This window comes from Canis lupus, chromosome 12 (assembly GCF_011100685.1).
Source record: "Canis lupus familiaris isolate Mischka breed German Shepherd chromosome 12, alternate assembly UU_Cfam_GSD_1.0, whole genome shotgun sequence".
NCBI lineage: Eukaryota > Metazoa > Chordata > Mammalia > Carnivora > Canidae > Canis > Canis lupus.
Genome location: NC_049233.1, coordinates 71,245,501 through 71,270,842, shown reverse-complemented (window position 1 = coordinate 71,270,842; position 25,342 = coordinate 71,245,501). Strand labels below are relative to the sequence as shown.

At 38.2% G+C, this 25,342-nt stretch overlaps 1 long non-coding RNA gene across 1 annotated transcript in view; it reads right to left on the bottom strand.

Annotated features, from left to right (window-relative positions):
- Positions 1–12,821: 12,821 nt before the first annotated feature.
- Positions 12,822–25,342, bottom strand: part of LOC111098196 — a 73,339-nt gene continuing 60,818 nt past the window's right edge. The window contains exon 5 of the long non-coding RNA XR_005367504.1: positions 12,822–13,382. This is a non-coding gene — a long non-coding RNA (uncharacterized LOC111098196). The remainder of the gene's footprint in view (positions 13,383–25,342) is intronic.

Below are 25,342 nucleotides of genomic sequence, written 5' to 3'. Positions count from 1 at the left end.
CTTTTTTTTTTAAGATTTTATTTATTTATTCATAAGAGACACACAGAGAGAGGCAGAGACACAGGCAGAGGGAGAAGCAGGTTCCCTGCAGGGGAGCCTGACGCGGGACTCGATCCCAGGACCCCAGAACCATAACCTGAGACGAAGGCAGACGCTCAATCACCAAGCCACCCAGGTGTCCCTCTCTCTTATTTCCTATTACAGATATCAAACAGGCATCAAATTTTATAATGTCCTTACAGCTCTTAGAGGAAATCATTTTCAAGGATTTCAGAGAATTCAGAATGTTCTCTCATCACTGTTCTCCAACATGAATCCATGGTCCCATGTTAGTTTGTATGATTCCCCTTAGGAGGGAAGAGCTGTATCTAAAAGTTGTTTGCCCACAGACGATGTATAAATACTCTTGATCTTGTTATCTGCAGACTTTAGTACGAGTCAACTATCTCTTTTAGATGGTTAACTGAAAAAAAAAAAAAAGTGTGGCTCTAGATTTTAAAGCAAATTCACTTGGTTAAAAATACTTTTATTGAAGGCGACTCTGGCAGCCAGCCTCCAGGTTTGTGTTCCTCTGAGTAGGGAGGGCACTCGCACTACCATATTTTTATTGTGTCTCAGTGACAAAGCACATCTTGACTGCTTTGACTATAATTACCGTTGTCTAATGAAAATTCACAAAGATGTAGTTTTGAACCTCCACTTTGTCACTTCCTAGTTTTATGGCTTCTCTAAAGTTCCCTACCTTGTTGAACCGGTTTCCTAAGCACTCCCCTCTTGGGATGGTGGTGTGAACCATGTGAGAAGACCCATGTGAGGCCCCTAACATGGAGCATATACGCCAAAGGTGAAAATGAGTGGTTAGTTTAAGTAGTCTCATGCTTCCGGGCTGTCACGGGTTCACCTCAATTACTCTTCCCTCCCGTCTAGGTTTTCCCCTCAGTGTTGCAGATTCTGACTCAATATAAAAAGCAAATTCATACTGAGGGATGAGATGGAGAGGGGTTAAGGTCAGTACTCTGACTCAATAAGCGGTATGCCACCAAGAGAGAGACACTCGATTGCTTTTTCTATTGATAGAGATCTTGAACGTCGGAGCCAAAAGACAGATTGTGTCGGCTCCCTAATTGCAGGCAGAGGCCATGTAAACTATCAGTTTCATTCCTCAATCCCATTCCCTCAGCCTCTTTAGTTAGAAAAACTCTCACAGTTTATTACAATATGTTGAAGTCATCTCCTGTGGTCAAGGTGGGTGCGTCTGTGCAAATACAGGCCTTCATAAGTATAGTAGTCTACTATTTAAGCAAAATACCATTTAGAACAAAGTGCTATGATTCAGGAAAAATTCCTCTCTTTAACTCAAAACTCTTGAGGTCTTATTGGCAAAATTCCCAGTGTGTTTCTTCCTGATGGTTGTTACTTGATAAATTAGTCAAATTTATTTTGGAAATAGTAGGTCACTGCATTACTACTTAACACCTGTGATGCGCTACTACGAGTCACCACTATCAGAAGGGGTAAAGCATCTAAAACCTCTCACGTTGGTTTGACCGTGAAAAGCGTTCAGGAGGTGAATAACTGCAGTGGGCATTCCTGACGTGCCACCTAGGGACTCTCACGCCCTTTCCCTGACCCTGCACCGCATCCCCATTCTTTTACTGCTTCGATGCCTCATCTGAAAATGTCTTCTGATGATCTCCCTTGGGCACAGGGACTGCCTTGCCTGTTGAAGTAATTGGAAATGCAGGAAGGTTTATACCTGCTTCCATTCCCATTCCTCTCTCGCCCACCCCTGACTCATGGCCAATGACCTACTCATCTGGGAAAACCAAAGTTCAGGTCCTTTTCTGGGAAAACCATCAGATGTGCCCCCTGAGGATCAGACTGAGTCTGTAAGTTCACTGGAAGTAGCATCTTCACTTAGAGGTCCCCTGCACTGCCTTGTGTCCCTGTGCTCCCACTTCCAGTGGTTTCTCCTGGGATCACAACCCTAGTAAATCACTTGCACTGGAATCCTTGGCTCAGGATCTCAGCCTAGAGGGATATCTCCTAAGTAGAATATTTTGGAACTATGACTTGAGAAACAAAGATGAGAAGTGCTGCTTTATTGCATTATGATTGCATTCAAAATATCTGAGAATGGGTTTTAGAATTTGGGTTTGGACAAGCAGCTCACATGATTTGATGCAATTTGATGTTTAAAATAACAAGAAATACAGAGAAGTGCTTGTTAAACATGTCCCCAGTAAAGAAGATCTTTCACAGGTTGTCTGCTGGTTCTGGCCCTATCACTGCATTCTTCTGACGCATCTCTATACTCTCTTCTGAAGACTTTTATCCACTACTTCCTCAATTATTTTAAGCAATCTCCTCAGGAAGTTTCACTACCTACTATAAAATTTATATTAACCTATTTGAATTTCAAATAATAGTCTATTAGAGCTGGGAGAGACCTTAACGACCATCTATTCTAACCTTGTCATTTCAAAGATGAGGAAACTTAAATTTAGAGAATAAAAGTTATGGCCCAAGGTCACACAGAGCCATCCCATGTTTTCTGAATTTTAGTCAGATATTTAATTTTTCCACAAGGGTGCCTTTCTAATTTTACAGATAATGATTGTGCAGGAATGTATTATATTTCTGGAGTGTTCATTTTAGCTCTTTCTATTCACAGAAATATGATCATTGCTTTGAATGGAACTCTTATTTAACATTCTAAACTCAAAAAAAACCCTGATTTTTCTGTTTATCCTGATCATGAATAAGGAGAAAATATTTCAAAGTCCATATATGCAGGCAAATGCAATGAAAAGCACTAAAACTTCCCATGATTCCACTTTAAAATTTTAGCTAAAAACCCTAATAAATTGGACCTCAAGATAGAGGGGAATCATTTTGGTGTTGTTGCTGTTGTTGTTGTTGTTCAAAAAACACAGCAGTTGTTTAAACACTGAGAAGGAACAAATTTCAAAACTTCTCTATACCTCAAGTTACAATAAAATCTTTGATCCAAGGAAGGATAGTTTTGAGAATAAAATCTTTGATCCAAGGAAGGATAGTTTTGAGAGTGATAAAGGGTGTGATTAGTAATTATGTTGGATCTGTCCCAACAAACATATGTAGATGTGTAGTCACCTTCCCATGATGATGTCAGTAGTCTCATATGACTCTTAACTTCCTCCAAGAAGAGTTCCTCATTCATCCCCACAAACAAGCTCTTTTTCCCTGGACCACCAAAAAGCCCTAGGGGCATTTCTCTCTATTTTGAATTTCTGGATTATTCTCTCTCATCTGTATATATAGGTGAGATGAGATGATAGATAGATGATAGATGATAGATAGATAGATGATAGATAGATAGATAGATAGATAGATAGATAGATAGATAGATAGATGAAAGACAGAATTATATACATATTATATATTATATTAATATTATATTAATATTATATATTATATATTATTATATATAATATATATATATGTAAATCTCTCCATCTTATACCTTCAGCAGTGGCTAGACTAGCGCATTTCTAGTCAGTGGTGCTCCCAAAATGTTTCAGTATGGTCACTTAAATGTCAATCATATATACAGTATAGACTTGAACCTGAAAATAACACAAATACATCCATTCGAGCTAAGCTCAAAGTCTTGTTTTCTATATTTTGTTACCAAACACAGATCAAAGATGCAAAGAAGCGATAACCAGTGCTCACTGCGATGCACATATTAAGGATCTTCAAAAAGATTTGCTAAAAGGATTAAATATCTGTACATGTGCCTTAATTCTTTCTTACTGACATTTCAGATTTTATATTATATAAAGAATTCAGGGGCATTTATAGATGTCAGATCAAGTCAGATAATCCATTAGTTTTCTGTTATTCTTCTCTTTGCAACCCAAGCTAATTCTCCTAATAGCTAATGATTCTTCTAATTACATTACAAGCTCTGTGACTATTGATCTCAAAGCAAATATTGGGGGGAAAAAAGAAATGAATACAATTAAAAGGAAAAGGTAATGCAAATTCTCCTCCTAAGATCTCCTTGCACGCAAAGTAATGCTTTTCAATACTAATAGTAATCAGCATCTCTGTCTTCTTTGTTCTATTATGACAAGAGTAATTAAAATATCAGTCCATAGTAATAAGATCGGTTTATGCAGTTATAGGCACCGAGGCATTAATATCACGACACCACTTTACATTTTTCCTTCATGGAGTTGGAGTGAGTGGCAAGTATTATTTCAGCCATGTCACCGACCAGTTTCTTTCCCACAGACTTCAAAACATTTTACAGGCTACCTGGTGACATTTCCTGCTGCTTTTGAATATCAGTAGCATCATTTGAGATTTGGGGGCCTGAAAGTACTTGTTTCATGTTACAGAAAATGTGACTATGACTCCAAGGTATAGAAAAACCATCAAAAAAAAAAAAAAAAAGAAAGAAAGAAAGAAAGAAAGAAAGAAAGAAAGAAAGAACGAAAGAAAGAAAAAGAAAACAGAAAAAAAAAAAATCAAGCTCTTGGGTCAATTTTGTTAACTATCCTTGTTCCTAATTAGGTTACACTGATAATTTATAAAGCTTGCCAGGAGACAATTTTACAAATATTTGCAATGAAAAAGGACATCAGGTATTTAATAAATACTGAGCAGATTTCATTATAAGCACTTTTTGTGTATTATCTCATTTTATTCTTAAAATAACTCTGGTAGGCAGATATTATGGTTTCTCTTACTGAGATGAGAAAACCCTACCCACCAGGGTTGAAAAGATTTGCTCACGGTCTACAGTCCACCCAGGTGACAGATCTAGGATTGGAACGTAGGTGATTTGTAACTCCAAGTACGTTTGCAGAGGGCTATGAATTCTCAGGCACGTTGCAAAATTACTTTCATTTTAGTTCCTTATTTTTATCAGTATGGATTTTCTTATCAATTTACTCATGATGTGAGCCACGCATGTTACCATAGTTGGGATAGTTGCAAGCAAATAATCTTGGAAGTTGAAGCCCTTGCGATTTGGGACAAATCATTTAATGCCACTACCAGTTATTCTCATCTTTAGAATAGAATTAAAATATCTGTTTCTCCAAGTTGTGAGATTAAGTGATAAAGGACCTGGTATAGCACTTTATTCACTAGAGAATGTTCACATGTAAGAAATTCATTGTTGTCCAAAGACTGAATTGAATATTTACTGCCAAAAAAATAAAATAAATAAAATAAAATAAAAGAAATAAAAGAAAATAAATAAAATAAAATAAAATAAAATAATAAAATAAAATAAAATAAATAAAATATTTACTGCCAGTTTTCAGCTAAGAAGTTTTGTTTTTACAAAAAAAAAAAAAAGAAGTTTTGTTTTTACAAAGTAGCAATGAAATGAGTGTTCAGCATATGTTAAATGTTGCTGCACAAGTCAAATTTCTAACTCCAAATCTGCACCTGAAATCCTAAATTCCTGAGAAGGTGAAGGTGTCAGAAATCCAAAACGAGGTATCGGAGCCACTTTTTGTCTAAATATTTTTATATGCTGATTATGTATTTATTTAATAAGTCAGCCTTGCTAGCCTACTGCGGCTCACTAAGGATCATACCACTGGGTTGTAGCGCTCGGCCTCTGTCCACCGTGAACACGTGTAGGGCTAAGTAGTGATCACTTCTCACTTGGTTTTGTGAGAAATGAGACACTAGTAATTGAAAAATATCCATCCGCGATCATTGATTTAAAACTTGGCAGAAAATATACCCCCCCACACACACACACACAGACAACTTTTTCCCAGGTAGAACTTAGCATTTGCACTTGACCCAGCATCTACATGGGTGAGCCAGAAGAATGAGCTGTCCGCACAGAGGGCGGGGCTCAGAGGGGCAGCGGGGGTCTTCTCTCCTCCTGTTTGCCTGGCGAACAGGCTCCATCCTAACAGTGACAAGCTTGAGTACAGTGAGAAAGATCATGGCTGGTAGCCATAAATGTATATGAAGCACATCCCTGCTCTCCTGGGACCATTGGTACTGGGAACATACCATATACTTTTTTGAAGATTCTATTTATTTATTTGAGAGAGAGCACAAGCAGGGGCCAGGAGGCAGGGGGCAAGGCAGGGGGAGAAGCAGACCCTGTTGGGAGCAGCGAGCCCCACGTGGGCTCCTGGGATCAGCCCTGAGCAGAAGGCAGGTGCTTAACTGGTGAGCCCCCAGCCCCCCAGGAATGTACCGTATTTCACACTATTGGTTAGTAACTTGTCTTTAGAAGTGCCCAGCGCCTTCCCTAGGGTCTTGCAAAGCCCAAGGCACCCACATTGCAGGCTGATGCCCACCCCGACTTACTCTGTGCATCCCATTAGCACCCCTGCATGCACGTTCAGAAACACTCCTTAACCATCAATGTATTTTAGGCATCTGTGTGGCTATTTGACAACGTGACTATAAATTGCTTAAGATTGCTTTTGACTCGGTAACAGGAAGCACTGTCAGTACACTAGGAAAAAAACAGACAAACAAACATGAGTATGTGGTTGGTGTTGAAAAGGAGTGGAATAGTCTCTCGGAAAATGTGCCATCTCAGTGGGGGGGGGTGGATTATTTTGAGCTAAAGGCAATTGAGACGCATGGCCCTGAGAAAATCTTTTAGCTCTCCCTTAAGGGATTTAGGTAGAGGGTCTGTCCCAGAAAGAGAGCTGTGACCAGGGGTGAAGGATTTACCTGTGCGGCAGGGCACACATCTGATTGTGGAGCAGATACTCCTCACCTTCCTGTGACTTGCCCTCGCCCCTTCCAAGCCCAGGCCCACACCCACTCTTGGCTCAGGATGGCATACAAGCCCCGACTGCCTGACTGCCGTTGGCTGTCCTATTTTAGGGAGTTCCCATAGGTAGAACACTACATTTGTCTTTCTCCTGTTAACCTTTATGTCGATACAATCATTTAGACCAGAAGAATAATCTAGAAGAGTAGGAGAAAAGATTTTCCACTCTGGCCGTGTTCATTACATACCCCTTTGCTTGTATGCTGGCTTTTATGCTATGATCCTTTTCTCATTTCTATTTGTTGTGATCTCTGAGCCCAGGAAACGGATTCCTGGGAAGGGACCTTTATCACCTGGGCCCTCCTGCCATGGGGCTTTCCATGAGATTCAGCCAATGAGAAGTTTCAGGAAGAGCAGGGAGCAGATAGGGAGAGCTCAGAGCTTTCACTGCACCTTATCCCACCCTCAGATCTCCCTGGGGCACCTGCCTGGTGAGCGGCTACTGTCTGTGTCCGTTGAAGCCACAAATCCTATTGAGCTGCTGTCTGGTCTCGCTTCCAGAGGTCGGTTCTCACCTCTGCTGGCTTCACAACAGTGGTGTCCCTGTTGTTCCTCTCCTGAGTTTACTGCTTAGTAAATCACCCCTTCATTGAAGTCCCTTGGGCTAATCCCTTTGAATGAGTCAACTATTTGTTGTTGGAACCCTAATACAGCTTAGTATCATATTATTATTATTATTATTTTTATTATTATTACTAGTTAAATGAAATATTTTTAGGGAAAAAAAAATTCTTGTGTCCCCACTGTCACTTAAATATATTTAAGTATTAAATGAGGTATCAATAATTTAAAAAGACAAAAGTCTTCACAAATCTAACACAATTAAAGCTACAAACCAATTAAAGCATTGAATTAACATTTTGATTTGGCAAATGTTTCTCCTGAAATTTCATAGCTATTTCAATAAAATAAAATGCCACGAATACACAAATGACACTTCGTGGTCCTTTCTTTCTTTTCTTTTTTCTTTTCCTTTTTTTTTTTTTTTTTTACAATTTTATGTAAAAACATGACCATCTATGCAGGACAACAGATGAAAACCCCCGGGTTACAACCCTTCCTCTTTTCTATCCTCCCCAGCATGTGATCGATCCACCTATTGTCCATCGTTAATGCGACAATGACATTGCAAATTACCATGGTCTAGACACTGGATTATCAAGTCAACCTAATGCTTCTTCTTCTAATCTGCCCAACCTCAATCTACCCTCCACTCTAAATCCTGTGTCATCATTGTAGTATGCAAACCCGCTCATGCAAATCCTCTAATGAACATTTACAGTCCCTTTGATAAAGTCAACACCCTTTGCACAGTCTGTAAGACCTCTTGTAGTCTGGCCTGCGTTTGGAACTCTACTGGCACCAGCCACCCGGCCCAGGTTGAGCCATCCACCACCTGGCATCCCTGGATTACTAAATCCTTTGTTGTTGGGGCCTACACACGTGAAGCTTTCTAGCTAACACATGCTTTCCTTTCCAAGCTGTTGCCTGGCATATTTCTCCAATCTACCATCATTAGAGCCTCTTCCTCTAAGATTCTTTCTCTTAATCTTACTTGTATCTGGTTTAAATGACCCATTCTTTCCTCTCATAATGTCGCAGTTGTCAGTTCACGTGTCTGTACGCCTCTTAGATTCTGTCTAGACAGAAAATATGACCATCTTGTTCACAGGTTCATTTCCAATATTTGGCAACATACAAATATTCATAATAGTTGTTTAATAAATTAGTAAATATATAATAAATACAACCTAGCACCCATTATCTCATTCTTTAAGGTTATTCAGGATTTCTCCATTTTATTTCAAAACATTCAAATCATAGACTATAAAAATTCTGTACCCATTTCAAAGATTTTAGTAGTTGTATCCTCAAATACTGTATTGGGGAGAAAACACTTTGATTATTTTCTTCTCTTAACATTTCATATTATGATAGAGTGTAAAAAAAGAAAAAAAGACTGAATATTGATAAAACCAACAAGTAAATTTAAAGAAATATTCTATCTATTACCTTTAAAAGATACATGTTGGCTTTTTAAAATTTTACTAACTAGTAAAAACCACTTTATTGCTGTTTTATATTCAGGGTGAATCTACACATAACACCAAATAAATTTAATTTAATTTAGATTCTTTACCAAAACTTCAGAAAAGTGACTAAAATAACGCTAGCCACATTTTCAGCAAAAGTCAGGGTCACTGTGAAAAATTTATACTGGATTATTAGGTCCTATTCAAAATGTAACATATATAAATAAGTGTTTCAAATCTTTTAGGATTATATTTTAATAAGATATCTCTAATATGATGCCAATTTAAATTATAAAACATTATGTATACTATACCTATATTTTTAAGTAATAGAAAAGTTCCTTGAAAGTATTCTAGAAAGAGTAAAAAAATTGCTTTAACAGATGTATCTTTATGTGGCAAAATAGCAAATATTTAAAGCTATCTGTAAATTTTAATTTTCCAAAATAATTATCATTATGTATTGAATGAAATCTTAAACTATTTCAAGTAAAAAAATCCATTGATAGGATGTCCCTGCAAGTTCATATAATTCTATGAATTAAAAAAGTATTTAAATAATGAATAGTTGGAAAGAGCAAACAATATCATTAGCATTTTTTTAAATCAGCTTTGTTCTTGCAAGTGTAAAAATGATAAGATGTTATGCCACAAGCAGCGTGTTTGTTCTTTTTCTTTTGTATAGCTCCGTAAGAGGCAAATCCACTGTCATCTTGAACACTAATTTAGGCCGTTTAAACCATCCTGATCCGATGATTTGTGTGACTAGATTATTATTAATGTCTTAGAGATGTTTTAAATTTTCTGATTGGTAAGCATAGTACTCTTCCTGTACATAAAATGGCTGTGTGTGTTTTCATTTCTTTGAAAGTGTATATGGGAAAAAAGTATTGTCATCTCTAAAATAAATCTATTCTTACTTCTTTTTACTTAGGCTTCTACATACCTTTGGGAATGACTACTGTGAAAGAAAATTTATTATTGTTGTTATCATTATCATTGATTATCAATTAAAGCCATATATTTGCAGAGCTTTCATGCTCTTATCATTGATCTTTCACAGTAAATTATGTCTATGAAGCAATATTTTATGTAACTATATCTAATATGTAGTTATGATGACATATGGGTTTGCCAACTTCTTTTAGTCTATAATTATGGTAAGTACATAAAAATACAAATTTGATTTCCTTATGAAATTGATTTGTACATAATTTCTAAATTGGTACTAACTTGAAATACCTGAATAAAGCACTGTGGACTTAAAATGAAATGGTTAGTGTTGATAATAATGATCTATTTCACTGACAATCTCAATATTTATATTATAGTATGCATTCAATAGTTGCTAAAATCAAGGCCTCAGACAATATCAATTATTAATAAAATTACTAAAATGAAGACAAAGGGAACTCTTCTTAATCACGTGTAAAAACTGTTGAAGGATGATATTAAATTAGCAAGTACTAAGTAAGTTCCTCCTAGGAAACAATGGGTAGTTCAAAGAAGCCTACTCAACCTGCAAGGTTCTGACAAAAACTGAATATTCTGTCCCTGAAGATACTTCTCAAATCACATCTGATTTTCAGTCCTAAATCTGCAATAAAACCGAATCCTTTTCAAGGCTGACACATTAAGAATCAGTATAGATCTTACAGATTAAAAAAGAAAGAAAGAAAGAAGAAAGAGAGAAGAAGAAGAAGAAAGAAAGAAAGAGAAGCGAAAGAAGAAAGAAACAAAGAACGAAAGAAGAAGAAAACGAAAGAAAGAGAAACCCTAAAGACCCCAGCCACGAACCAAGAACATCCACCTCCAAAGGAAACTTAAAACCTAAACTCAATCACCGCCGCCACCAACACCTCCACCAAATCCAACCCCCCTCCACCGCACCCCTCCCCCACCCCCCCCTACCCTCCCCCCCCCCTCCACGCTACCCGCACCAGCCCCTCCCCGCCCGACCCCCCACTACCCACCCCATCACCCGCCCCAGACCGCCTATCAAGAATGGGTAGGAGGGAACAAAGTGGACTAGTAACGCTTCAGACTCTGACACACGAGCGGCCTCGCCACATCCCTGGGCCTGAATGTTTAAGCCGATTCGTGTACCAGGTGCATCTGCTGCTCTCATGGAATTTCCTGACTCCTGCTCTTATTACAGGTAAATGTAGGAAGCACGTGGGTCTTCCCATGCTAATCTTTCACCTCCAGTTCTATTCAAAGTTACTGCCTTGACTTTAACATATTACAGGCAGCATTAAAAATAAACTTGGAAATGTGAAAAGGTTATATTGGTGATGTATTAATTAAGGGATAGATCCATTATTTGATGATCTCTGGCCCTTGGACGTATGAGTATGCGTGGCCAGTCCCCGACTCCGCCTTTGGCATTCGTGGAGTGCGTGGCGGCAGGCGGCACTTGGGGCTCTGGTGGGTTGCTCCGGGTGGTAAAGAAATTGATCTGAAATCTAAGGGTGGCTGAGATTAAAGATTTGGAATATCAATGTCGTCCCCCTGTCTGCTCCACACAAGTCTTAGTTTTTTTTTAGCATCAGCTCTAGTGGTTACCAGAGGGGCCTGTGTTCCAAACTGGCACAAACTGCACACCAGTCGGAGCATTTGTTAATATCTTTATGATAAACACATTTAAATTCTATGTTTGGTTGACCCAGATACAGAATATCGTCAGAAAAACACAGCACTTTCCAGGGAGCTGTGGCTTTGACTCATGAACTTGGCTCATTACCTTCTTGTAACCATAGAAAACCCACTGCTGGATTCCACATATGGGAAAGCCTATAGGTTTGATTTTTTTTCTCAACCATTTTACTCACTTGTTTCCTCCTCTTTGATCCAAGTTCAATGCGATAAATTTACTTTTCCCTTCAAGACCTTTGCACTAAAATGAACATAGGGTACTCTGAAAATGCTGAGAAAGGGATTATTCATAATTGCGTCTGACATGGTGAAAGGAAACGAGTTCACCGGGCAAAGCTCTGACACACACTGGTCCTCGGGCAGCCCAGTTTGTCTGTACAAAGTTGGAGACGTGAAGAAACAATGTGATAATAAACAGAATATATTTCCAAAGTCAAGAGCGATTCCCTATGCAGATTTGCAGCTGTGGAGAAAATTGTTCCAAAGGGAAAACAAACACATATTTCATAGAGTGTAATATGAGGCTAAAGACAAAGACCAAAAGAAATGAATTAACTATTTGACGCTCTCAACAGCAGTGTTCACGCGGATAAGTCAAATGGGCCTTAATGCTTCACTTCACCCAGACAATTCCATGGAAAGATCAAAAGGGTCCATCCTCAAGCTTCTAGCTCTTAAATATGTATGGATTAGATAATGGCCAGAGGGAGGCTGGGCGTCCAGGGGTCTCCTGGAATGTAAGTGGACACTGGTTACAGGACCTACTCACTCCACCACCACCCCGTGTACTCCCTACCACCGCAAAAATAACAGGGAACATGTCACCACGTCTTGCAACCCGCTGGACCTAACTTGGAACCTCATCCAGGATTTTGCCATTTCGGCTGGGGGCCCTGTGGTCAGTGATATCAGCTCCGTCTGCTTCTCTGTGCTTGGGGGACAGTCTAGCTGGACTGCAGAGGGAAGACGCAGAAGCAGATGGGTGTGGATGTGGATGTGGATTAGGTAACAGTGCCCAGGTCCTCGATCGTTTGGCAGCGTCAGCCTCTCATCATCAGCAATCCTTCCAGTGGCCCAACTATGCTCTTGTAACGGAGAAAATATACCTTCCTACCTTGTGACGTGAGTGATGCCTGAGTCAAAGTCACTTCAGCAAAGACAATTTTTTTATGTGTTTATTAACTTCTAGTCTTGTTCGTATTACCACACCAGCATCAGAGGGTATTATGGTAGATTTTCACTTTTATTAGTGTATTACATAGAGCTTTCCAGAGAAACACAAGCAATATGATAAATGTGTGTATAAATACATAGTCTTATTCGATATATACAGAGTGAGAGGGGGTTTGAGGGGTTGCCGTGTTGGCCAGTGCACCTGTGGAGGTGGAGAATCCACACAATCTGCCATCTGCCAGCGGAGAACAAGGAAAGTCCATGGTGTAATTCGGTCTGAGTCCAAAGGCCCAAGATTTGGGGCCGTGGATGGTGTAAATCCCAGTCTGAGTCCAAATGCCTAAGAATCAGAAGCAGCGTTGTCTGAGGGCCTGAGAAAATGCATGTCTCAGCTCAGGGAAAAAGGGCTTTCCCCTTCCTCTACTTTTTTGTTTTATTCAAACCCTCAACCGACTGGATAATGCTCTTCCACTCTGGTAGAGTGATCCTCTCTACTGTCTACCAAGTCACATGCTGACGTCGTCTTCCAGAAACCTGTTTTACCAGCTCTCGGGCTTCCTTTAGCCCAGCCACGGGGACACAGGAAACTAACCATCACCATTAGTCTTCCAGTTTCAGGTTGTCAGCCTTCTTGGAAAGAGACTTGCTGAAGAATATCAGATGCTCCTATGTCAACTGACTTGTGCTCAGCACAGTTCTAGGAAATCCTGGTTTGGGAAAATGAAATCATAAGTGAGATACACTTTTTCCTTTTTTTTTTTTTAAACACTTTTCTGAATTTCCGAAAAAATAAGAATATTCACAAATTATCAGAGATGAACACAAAGAAAGTTATCACAGTCCCTGGACTCCAAATTCAAAAAAAAAAAAAAAAAAGACTTTATTCAACTAGTATCAGCCTTATTAAAAAAAGAAAAAGGCTGACTTTAGTCAAGCAAACTGGAGACCTTAAAGGGTTAGGATTCTTTAGTAAATAACCGAAGAAATATATCATTGTATTTAATGCACTATATGATAGAAGACATCTATAACCCTAAGCTGCTAGAGAGGAAGAACACCAGCACCAGCGTGAGATTTATAACCGAAGTAGGATAAATAATGATCCCCCAAGGCACATAGTTTCTAATTCCCGGAAACCGAGGTTAATTGTTATTCGGGAACTTTGTGATCGTGATTAAATTAAGGATTCGGGACTAGGAGATTGTCCTGGATTGTCCGGGCTGGACCTCAACACAGTTGCTTGCATACTCAGAGCAGAGGAAGATCTGAACCTGACAAGAGGTGGAGGGGAAGCAAGGGCCCAGGAAGCAGAGCCGGGAACTACACAGCCCCAAGCCAAGGAAGGCCAACAGCTGCAGGAAGCTGAAAGAGGCAAAGAACAGGATTGTCCCCCCAGAGCAGAGCCCGGGGAGAAGGGACAGCCCGCTGATGCCCCAGTTTCAGCCTAGCAAAGCTGATCTGGGACTCTGGCCTCCAGAACTGTGCAAGAATGAGTGTCTGTTGCTCTGAGCCACCCGATTTATGGTCACTGTAGCCACAGTCCTAGGAAATTGATACGATCGCTGAATCACACATGACCGATAATTCTCTTTCAATGATCGAAGTCCTACTGCACAACTCTGGCGTAGTGGGTGCTCTGCTCTGCTCAGGGCTACAGGGTCGTGCCAAACCTGAAGCGCCCCTCTCCTGCCACAGCACAGGGCCCAGGACAGACGGGCAATGAGGCTAGAGCAGAAGCTGTGCTTCTTCATGCAAAACATGAACTGCACCATTTAAGAGCAAGGAGGGCTTAAAGCTCTGTGATTTTCCACCAGGTCACTGCTTATGCCCTTGTACCGCGCTGGAGCGCCAGGCCTGCCTGCTCCATAGTATTATCACTGAGGGTATTTGTCGGTTGCCTGCTTTGCCAACAGCTTTTTATACGTATTATGTTCTGCTTCTACTACAGACCTTCAACCTAGATACTATTATTCTTATTTTACAGGAAAAGAGAAAGTGGTTCTATTTGTTGGACTTTGCTGCCATCATAAAATGACACAGAGCGCAAGCAGAAAATGGAATGGAAACGTAAGACTTGGAAAGATCTTTCATAAAGTGGTTGTCATTATTAAAATTAGAATTTCCGAAAAAATGTCGTTCTGCTTTCACCAAAAAATCCAGGGATGCCTTGAGTGGCTCAGTCAGGTAAGTGTCCAACTGATGATTTTGACTCAGGTCATGATCTCAGAGTCTTGAGATCAAGCCCTAACAGGCGTCAGACTCCACGCTCGGCGGGGAATCTACCTGAGATTGTCTCCCTCTGCCCCTGCTCCCCACCCCATGTTCTCTTTCTCTCTCTCTCTCTAAAACAAGTAAATAAGTCTTTAAGGAAATACAGATACGCTCTTAAGATTTTGATAGATTCAGTCATCCAAGTTGTGAATCCAACATTAAGTTCCAGAATAGCCAAAGATACTTGTGTTGATTCTGTAAGAAAATAGCTTTGTGGTGATAAATTGTGATTGGTTGATTTCAGGATAATTATTAAATAACTATTCTGGTAATAAGCAAATATAGGCTAGAAATTAAATTCAGTTAATCACAAGTCATCAGAATAATATGCTGAACTACTTCAGCTTAATATACTAAGTTATTTCGGCTAAGGTCAGGCAATGGTCTGAAGAGTTTTTTCTTCTGTTAATATAATTTCCAAGGAACAAAAGATCATTTAAATGTGGATAATAATGTGGTACATTTTACATGCTGCATGCCTTCAAGAATAGAGCAAATGATACCAATCTTACTGGATTATTTGGAAAAATATGCACATTATAGCCTTGTGTGCAAAGTGGGAGGGATATTTATAAAAACAGGTATGAGTTTTGACGGTTGGAACAATGCTATGAGGTTAAGGACAACACTTTCTTTAAAAAAATTGAATAGTTAGCAAGGAAATTCCTCATCAGTTTATGGAGATGATTAAGTGAAAGTGCTCTAGAATAATGCAGGGAGCATGCCAAGAGCTTAAGAATTATTAGAGAGTATTAGATTATGTAAAATTGTAATTTAATGTTCTTTGAAAGAAAAAATATTACCCGATATTAGTAGCCAGCATATGAATCATCCAGTGTAATTTCAGACAATGCTTAGTGTGGTTTAGATTGTTCTCTCACAGACCATCTGGCTTGTCCTCAAGCACCATGAGTTGTTTTTGTTTTTGTTTTTTAGGACTGTATTTATTTATTCATGAGAGATTCAAGGAGGGGGGGTACAGAGACACAGGCAGAAGGAGAAGCAGGCTCCATGCAGGGGGCCCGACGTGGGACTCGATCCCGGGTCCCCAGGATCAGGCCCTGGGCCGAAGGCGGCGCTAAACCACTGAGCCACTGGGGCTGCCCAACACCATGAGTTTTTAAATTAGTTGAATGAAGTTTAAAACCTAGCTGCACCTTGTACCAGCTGGGTAATCTTGGGTGATTTTTTAAACTTTTCCCATCATCAATGTGACCGTCCTACCATATTGAGGGCGGTCTCTATTGCACAGCAACCCTGAAGGGATTAAGTAACAAGGAATGGTACAGTGCCAGTGGGGTACCCCCTAGGAGTTCAAAAAGGGATGGCTATTAATAAATAATAATTAATAATGGCAAAACGTCTCATCTTGAGTAGAAATGTCATATACTTATTTATTAAATGATAAGAGTATCTTTAAAATTAAATAGGGAACAATTTTCAGCCAGCAAAGAATGTATTATTTCCCACAGCAGAGGCCACCGCGGGAGGTCCACAGGAGGTTTCAACAAACACTTGTGAAAATGCCTTTTACCCAAGAGTAGGATCTGGCAAGTGGGCACAGCACTTCCTGACCTCCCCACCGAACCTCAGGGTTGCCAGAGACCGTACAGGTGACGTCTCCTACTCTTCAATCTCAACCAGTGCAGAAAATCAACCTGCCGTATTTCTGACTTAACAATTAGCAACGTTCTGGTTGAATGTTTTCATAATTATGGTCTACTACTTCTTAGTCTGTTCCTTTTTAAAAGAGATGGCTCTATTGTTGAAAGATTGTTAATATATTTGACAAACATCTGATTCCTTAGAACTACTTCCCTTTGGCCAAAACATACCACTTTGTGCATATTCCTGTGATGGGAGTTACCACATTGCATCATGCGTTTCCTTTTAACATGGCCTTTCTTGCTACTATACTATGAACAATTTTAAGGGAAGAACCGCGTCACAGCTCCAGTTTTGTCCCCAAACCATGTGAAGTACCTGACATACAATAGATACTTAATGATTTTATTGAATTACTGAACATAACATTCTTCATTTTGAAGCCACATAAAACAGTTAACTCCTTGTTCTGCATGACAGATATCAAATGATCGTATATTACTTTCAGTGTTTCTCTTTCAAAATAGCATTTTCAGTTGCTTCTAATGTATGATTCCGACATCTATCTCGACTGGTATTCCTGCTGTAGCTCTTTTTTATTATTCAGACTTCATTTTGAGTGACACCAAAAAATTTTAATAAAAGTGGATCAAGGAATATTTATTGAATGAACTGAAAATGGCCACCTTGGTTCCATGAGCCTTTAATAAAGCTGTTTTATTTTCAAGAAATGCAAGCTTATTGGCATTTTGTCTTGTTTATGATATTAACAACACGGTGATGCTTTGGGAAAATAATGAAATTTTTCTTGAAACAAACAGACAAACAAAAACCCTCAGTGTTTCTTTCTCTATTAGCATACATTATCTAAATAACTTTATGGAAGCAAAGAAAAAAGTCTGAGTGAATACCTACTGTTCAATTTTGGTTTGTTTTCCTCTCTTGTTACTAATTCCATTAATAACATAAAAAGTAGGTATAATAACAATAATGCCTGACAGACTGCAAGTATGATTAAGTGAATTAATATTTATAAATAGGACGTGGCACATTATAAATACTATATACAAAACTAATAAGCAATAAAATCAACAAAATACTCAGGCATAGCACACCTACAAAAGCGTGCCATATACATAAAGTTGAACTCTTTCCACTTTTCAAGTAACTGGATAAAATCGTTTTTAATTTACAAACTCATCTATTTAATATATACCTACTAAGAGATACTTTCCCTTCAAATCCATTTACTTATCTTTCCATGAGTTTGTTTTAACATTGATATAACAGTGATAAAGACATAAAATATTTTTTATTCCAAAATATGCTTCTAGAATAGAATAGTTTCTTATAAAAGAGAATACCGATTACAATATGAGCATTAATATAGTACAAAAATCCTTCACAAAGTATTAATAAACATGATTCATAAATGTACAAAAAATTATATATGAATGTGTATATGCATATAAGACAGGTATCCGTTTTGGTGGTTGGCTGGCTTCCCACACATCTTAGGCGATAATATACATTTCTTATCGTTTCAATTAATACAACCCTTTATGGCTACCTAATCAACTGTTCTTTATGGACATTCTTAAAGTCTTAAAATTGCCTAGGAAACATATTTGTAAACAGGCCTATTTGATTAATAAAAGTATAGCAATTATAATTCTTGCCTAAGTATCTATTGGGTTAAAAATTAAGTATCCATCTGAACAATTGCGCTCTAATTTATATTTTTCCTCAGGACGCCTTATTTTTGGACATTCTGCTAACTTGCATTCCATTTAAAACTCTAAAAACGGGTCTAAAAATTTGCACTATAAGGGATATTTTAAAAGCAATATACGTATTGCTAAATTAGGATAGGAACATTTGAGAATAGAAGGTAATCTCAGTGCCACGACTGCTATGAATTACATGGCATAAAAATCAGGAGGCACCTGGGAGAAATAAAGACAAGTATCATTAATTGACACAGTTACAGTAAAGAAGTTAACCTCGATTCTCCATTGTAATATAATCGTCCATAACATTTTGAGGTAGAACCTTCACACTATACATCGCATTTGTTAATTTTTTCTTTTTATTTTAAGAATATTTTAGTAGTTCAAAAAAATACCATTTTCACTTAACATTGATAAAACATTAAAGCAATTCAGTGTGATTTTCCTGATTGCTCCTAATCAAATACTAAATTCTCTTATAATTTTACAAAAGCGAAAACGGAGAAAAATTTCAGCTTTCACTTTCCAAATATTCTCTCTCAGGTTGCTCTCTACTCCATCACACCTCTCCAAATAACTCTTAGAGGGGGAAAAAAATAAGAAAAGAAAACCTACGTGGGGTTTATTGTTCACTTAGAATTTAGATGCCTCGCAAAATACTGGATTTCTTTGTTCGGATACTATTTCACTGGCAATTGTTTATCTATCAAACACACTTACAAGCAAGACAATGCATTTTAGCTCTTTCTGCTCCAGAACTGACCTCATATTCATCTATTGAAACCATACCCTCACCCCCAAGCCATCTGTCTAACATTAATAAGCATTCATATCTAACTCAGTCTTCAAAATGTCTTCACGCCCTGCCCCAATTATGTTTTAAAAGCTTAGGCTTTATGTTTTGGATTCTCAGATTGTATTTAAGGTAAAGAAGGGTATTTAAAAGCGTCCTGTCAGCTTGTCCGGTCTTACTTCTGATTTGCCTTAAAATTGCTGTAATCGAAAGGGAAACTGTTAGATGAACCATGACCCTCCCATCTTTTTTGCAATTTATGAGAGAGAGATGAAAATGGTGTAAAAAATTACTTCCATCCTAGGAAGTAGAAAACACTTAACCTAACCTCTGACCAGTTAAGAGACTTTGTTTGTATACTGAAAACTGTTATCCTGCATATTTCTGAAAAACCTGATAATCTAATCATTCCTTCGCAGCGCTCTCCTTACTCTACTGTTCACATATCATTGGATAGGATTGCTTTCGGAAAAGAATACAAACCACAAATTTACAGGGAAAAATAACCATATTCATAACCCTGTATCTCCTTCTAGTCATTTATTCTGTCCAAAAAAAGGTTGGCTTTACCTTTCTTTGTGTGTGTGTGTGTGTGTGTGTGTGTGTGTGTGTGTGATAATAGCAAAATACACAAAATACATAGATTAGTTACCAAAGAAACTATGACTCCAAAGATGGATTCCGTGTATTTTTAGAAGGGAAGAAAGGACAACAAACAAAAACGAGCTACAATCGCAAACTCTGATTATGCAGAAAGGCAGAACTTAAGGATGAGAAGGGAGAGGAAAGGAAAAGGAGGATGGGAGAGCAGGAAGTCAGAGAAGGGAATATACACACTCAGAGAACAGTCAAGGCCTGGTGTGCTTTCTTCTCTGCGCTCAGCAGAAGCCTGGCCTCAATCACAAGTCAGCAACTCCGCATCTTCAGTCTCACCAGGGCTAAAGCAGGAAGCTCAAACAAAACAAGAAATATAAACTCAACCATGTCCTGTGGTTCCCCAGCTGGGTGACCAGCCCACAGTAGGGGCTTGGTAATTAGTTCTTTTGATTCGTTTAAACTACTAATTTCCTTAATTGTTCCTTAGGTGTAGACTAGACTTTCTTTGGGGACGTACTCTCTGAAGTCCTCCCCTAACCTGCACAGAAAGCCACCGTGAAAGTGTGCTTAATACTTAGCAAAGACTCAGCTGAATGAAACAATATACAGAGGGTGTTTTCAAGGCGTCGCAGATAACCTCCCATCCCTACTGGTTGGCACTGATTCGATACCACTGCTGGATTTTTACTGCTTCTGCTTATTCAACACATAATAGCAGCGTAATATCACGCACTAAGGAAGGTTCTAAGAAACATCCATGGGTAACTCAGCGTACAAAGAAATGCTGCTGAGGAAGCACTTTTAACATATTAATACAAATTCCTTATCACGACCCGTGGGAAAAGCGTTCTCTGGTATCAGGACCTGGAATAGTTGTACTTTTCCTAGGTAATAATTTTCATCCTTTGGATTCTGAGAATCATGTAACTTTTTATGTTTTTCAATTTATTTTGGATACTACAGACGCTAAACCAAATTGGTATCTTACAAATAGCAAATGCAAAAGACATAATGGCACATACTTTGGGTAATAATCTCAGTACTGGCTTCAGTAATTCAATATTGAGCTAATTTTCGTGGTTGCCAAGCCTATTATACAGCTTAGTTGAACATAAATTGGAGGAAATAAAGGCATTGATTAGAGAAAGCAGAAAGGGAAAGTGAGAACGAGGTATTTGGCTGAATGATTCTGGCCTGATCACGTTCTCAGCTTTTTTTTTTTTTTCTTTTTCTTTTTTTTTTTAGATTTATTTATTTATTTATTTGAGACGAAGAGAGTGCGGATGCAAGAGGAGAGAGGAGCAGGAGGAGACAATCCTCAAACAGACTCTGCACTGATCACGGAGCCTGATGCAGGGCTTGATCTCAGGACCTCAAGATCATGATCTGAGCCAAAATCAAGAGTCAGCCACTTCACTGGCTAACCCACCGAGGCAGCCCATATTCTCAGCTTTTAAAACTAATCTGTATCCTGAGCCATTTTCAGCTGGTTTTAGAGAATTAAAATATGCTTTTGTATCAGTTAGAAATGTCTAGGGCTGAAAGTAACACAAATATTTATATAAACATGGAGTTTCAAAAAAATAAGCAGTTTATTTTTCTATGCAATATCAAGTCCAGGGTTACCTGGTATAACTATTTCAGGAAGTCCTAATGCTGCAGAATCATTTGTCTTCCTGATTGGCAATTTTTATGTGGTCTCAGAATGACTATCTGATTTCAGGTATGAAGTCTATTTTTTATAGAGAAAAGAAAAAAATGAAGATAAAAAAGGTGCCTTCTATAGGGATTTCTTTCTGTATCTCATTGACCAGAACTGGGCCATTAAGCCACTCATAGATGCAAAAGAAGCTGGGAAATAAGGTATTTTGAATGTGTATCTTCATGAAGGTAAAGGAGAAGAGGATTAGAGTGGGTGTTGAATGTACGAAAAAAGAAAGAAAGCACATGTTATATTTTACTATTATAGTATTATAAGACACTTATTATTTGGGTGATTCTCAACAGTAACATTTTTAAGTCTGATCTTTTTTCCTATCTGCAAAAGGATAGTAATGTCTAATTTGAATAATTCTTGTGACTATTACATGAAATATAATATTTGAAGGTGCCTGGCCTATAACATAACCTCAATAAATGTTAGTTTCTTTCTAGATAAGTATTCAAACAGAGACTGAGACTATTCATTTAAAAATAAAATAAGCTGAAATCAAAGATGGAGATAAACCATGAGACTGAACTACAGGAAACAAACCGAGGGTTGCTGGAGGGGAGATGGATGGGGGAGTGGGGTAGCTGGGTTTTGTATGCAACAGATGAATACCTGAACTCTCTCTGTCTGAAACTCATGAAACACTGCATGTTAAATAATTGAATTTAAATGAAATTAACTTAAAAGTAAAACAAAATAGTCAATTTAAAAGAACAATTTCTAAAGCAAAGAAATCTGGGGAAAAAAGTGTGGTTCAAAATACAGGCAATATCTTATGCCATGTACAAAACCAGGTACTTTACACATTTCATGATTGTCTATAATTTAAGAATTTAATATACTGCACTGTGCTTTTCTGGAGAGTATGACTAATGCATGATAAACTAAAATATGCTTACATCATAAGACTTTAAACATCAAGAAAAACACAAATTCGTATTTGTGGATTCTCTGTTAACATTTAGGGAGTTGGATATAACAATGACACAATATCCCCTTTTCCCATCATTATAGCTTCATTTCGGCTGTAGAGAGCTGTGCCGTGTCCCTCTGGGAAGAGGAGAAATTCTAAATAGCACATCATGACACAGGTGTTTCAGAAAAGAAAAATCGGTTCCTGAAAATATATCATGAAATCAATATATTTCCACAAGCGACCAGCTTAATCACCCAACCCTCCAGTCAAAAGGATTCCAATTGAAATGCTGTACTGCCTTTCTGTCTTCAAAACCCGGAGTCTGCCCAACAATACATTGACCGTTTTATAGAAGTAAGTAGATCTGGAGAGCCATGCATTGACTTGAAAGGGGGCATTGCAGGTCTAGCCAGAAGGCTGCATTGCCTGCCCTTAGAAGTAATCAATAAAAAAAAAAAATTGTATTCATAGTTCTATCTATTTACTCCTGTCAGATGTATTATGGTGATCCTTTACATTCTAAGAGTGGCATGAATATAACAAGAATGTATTTTCTACTAGATAATGGTGCTATCTGACTTTGCACACACATGCACACACACACAACCCTCAAAGGTTGCAAGTTAGCGTTTTGTCAAAAATAAAAAGAAAGAAATGTTTTCCTACTAGGAGAGATGCCAAGAAAACACCGTGCATCTTAGAGATACTATGAATATGAAATAAAGTTCCTTTTCAAATACCTTACTCAAGATGTCTTTCACTGTGTTCTAAGAAACCCCTCATTAGAAACAGAAAATACCATTTTCCCACTTTTCCTTCTCAGAAAAACAGGTGAAAAAGTGACGATAATAACATACCAAAAGTAAACCACCACAATTTGCCTGTGCACTTGGTAAAGCAGAAGCACCCCCATCGGGTCATTGTCTTCATGAGAGGTGCACTTCCACCCCTTCCGTGTGAAAGACCCACAAACAAAAGGCAAAAGCCCAACCTGTTCCCATTTCTGAAACTGGTCCAGAACTACCATGCAGCTCTTTGGGGTGCAAGACCCCCCTCTAGGAGAGGGATGCATGGCTTAGAGTACCCTCACGTGGAGCTTCTGTCCTGATACAGGAGATGACTGAGACACTAACTCTTGTCCCTTTATCTGCGCTGTGTCTCTGCACTCCCCCCTACCTCTGTGCCATCATGTGCTGTTACCCAGCGGAGTCTATTTATTATCCTATTTTAAATTGAGCTACAAAGTTTGTATGTCCCTACATCAAGGTTTAAGACCCAATCACACAGATAATAATAAATGCTTTTAGTACTTATTTGCATTTGGTTTGCATTCGAGTTGTACTTTTTTTTTTTTTTTTTTTTTCGGAGAGTTAACTCTTCGTTTTTAATTCTTAACATCTTTGCACCAAATTGATGTGGACAAGTCCTTCAGCAAAAACATGATCCATTACTTTTATTACGGATATCGGTTCTGACAGGCTCCCAGCTTCTGACCTTGGGCAAGCTACTTAACCTCTCTCTTAGTCTCTTCCAGAGTAAAAGCGGAAGTAATGATAACACCAGCTTTATGAGATAATATTTGTTAAAAAGAAGGCAACAAGCCCTAAATTGAGTAGCTTATTCTAAGCCCCATGTCACCAAACTGAGATCTCACTTAATTACACTTCGGGTCTCTCAGAAATGGAATCTTAAGCTAATCAGGAATCACCTGATGAGCATCAGGTAAGTGTTTGCCTGAGAAACCCCTGCCATCCTCTCTAGGGAAAGTAACCTTGAAATAACTAACTCACTTCCGCCTCATTACAGCTTCCTTGTTCCTGCCTCCACCTGCCTACCAAATCTCTTGCCTTGAGTAGTTCCCTGGCGCTCCTATCTATCTACTAGATTGGATGCTGCCTAATTAGTGAATTGCTGAATAAAGCCAATAAGATCTTTAAAATGTACTCAGCTGTATTTTGTTTTTTAACATATTATATATCATCATATATGAAACGTTATGTCATTGGGCTTACTAGGAAACCGTAGTCTTTAAAATGTTTTCTTCTTATCATCAGAAGGAGAAAGAGCAAAAATCCTCTTCAAGAAGGAGGAAGTTTTATCAAAGGCAGAAAAGCTTCATGTGGCTTCATGTATCAGAACTATTTGCATATGGTATAGAGAGTTACGAACTAGGTAACAACAACAGTCAAAACTGGATAGATGTCCAAGGATGAAGTTATACAGGAAGCTTATAAATTAGTTTTCTTTTTTTTAGTGGTTATTTAGTGTTCTCTATTTCTAAAATTATCTTTTCCTGTTAAGTATCCAATCATCTTGCTTTTGATGTTTAGAAATATTACATTGAACTTAATCCAAAACATCTCAAGCGAAATAATAAAAAATCCAAAATATCGGTGTTGAATTTATTAAACATCTCAAATAGAAAACAAACCTATTAAAAAAAAACAACTATTTCATTAAAAAATTAATTAGTAGAGTTCTACTTAGAGTCTTACAGTAAGTAGATAATCTTTTCTGGACATCAGATATGGAAGCTGTAAGCTTTTTCCGATGATTCTTCATGGGAGAAATACTTAAAATCTGTAGCATGAGCACCCCAAAATCCTCCATGTGAGTCCAGTACACATGTAATCAAGAGAAATGCCCACCGTCAAGGTTAAATCCAATGTGCTGCACTTTTCAATTTATTCTCTTTGTATCCCTATAGAAAGATTGAAACCTTGTATGGGTGTTAGAAATTATATTTACCAGAAAAGTAGTTCTGAATAGTAAATGGATGCCATCTATCCGTTCTGCCTTGGCTTTTCCATGGGCAAATATAACGCATACAGGGAAAGAATTTACCAGAAAGCGGTTGAGAATGCTTGATGGAGGCAAAGATGAGGAAATCGATGACAGTAATAAATCTTATAATAGCATGTGTGTCCTAAAGAGTAACATTCTGTTTGGGTCACGTAGAGGAGATGGGAGAGGTGGAGAGAATGATGAATCTACAGATGGGAGAGGTCAAATGAAATTTATTTCAGAAATTTCATGTCTGATAT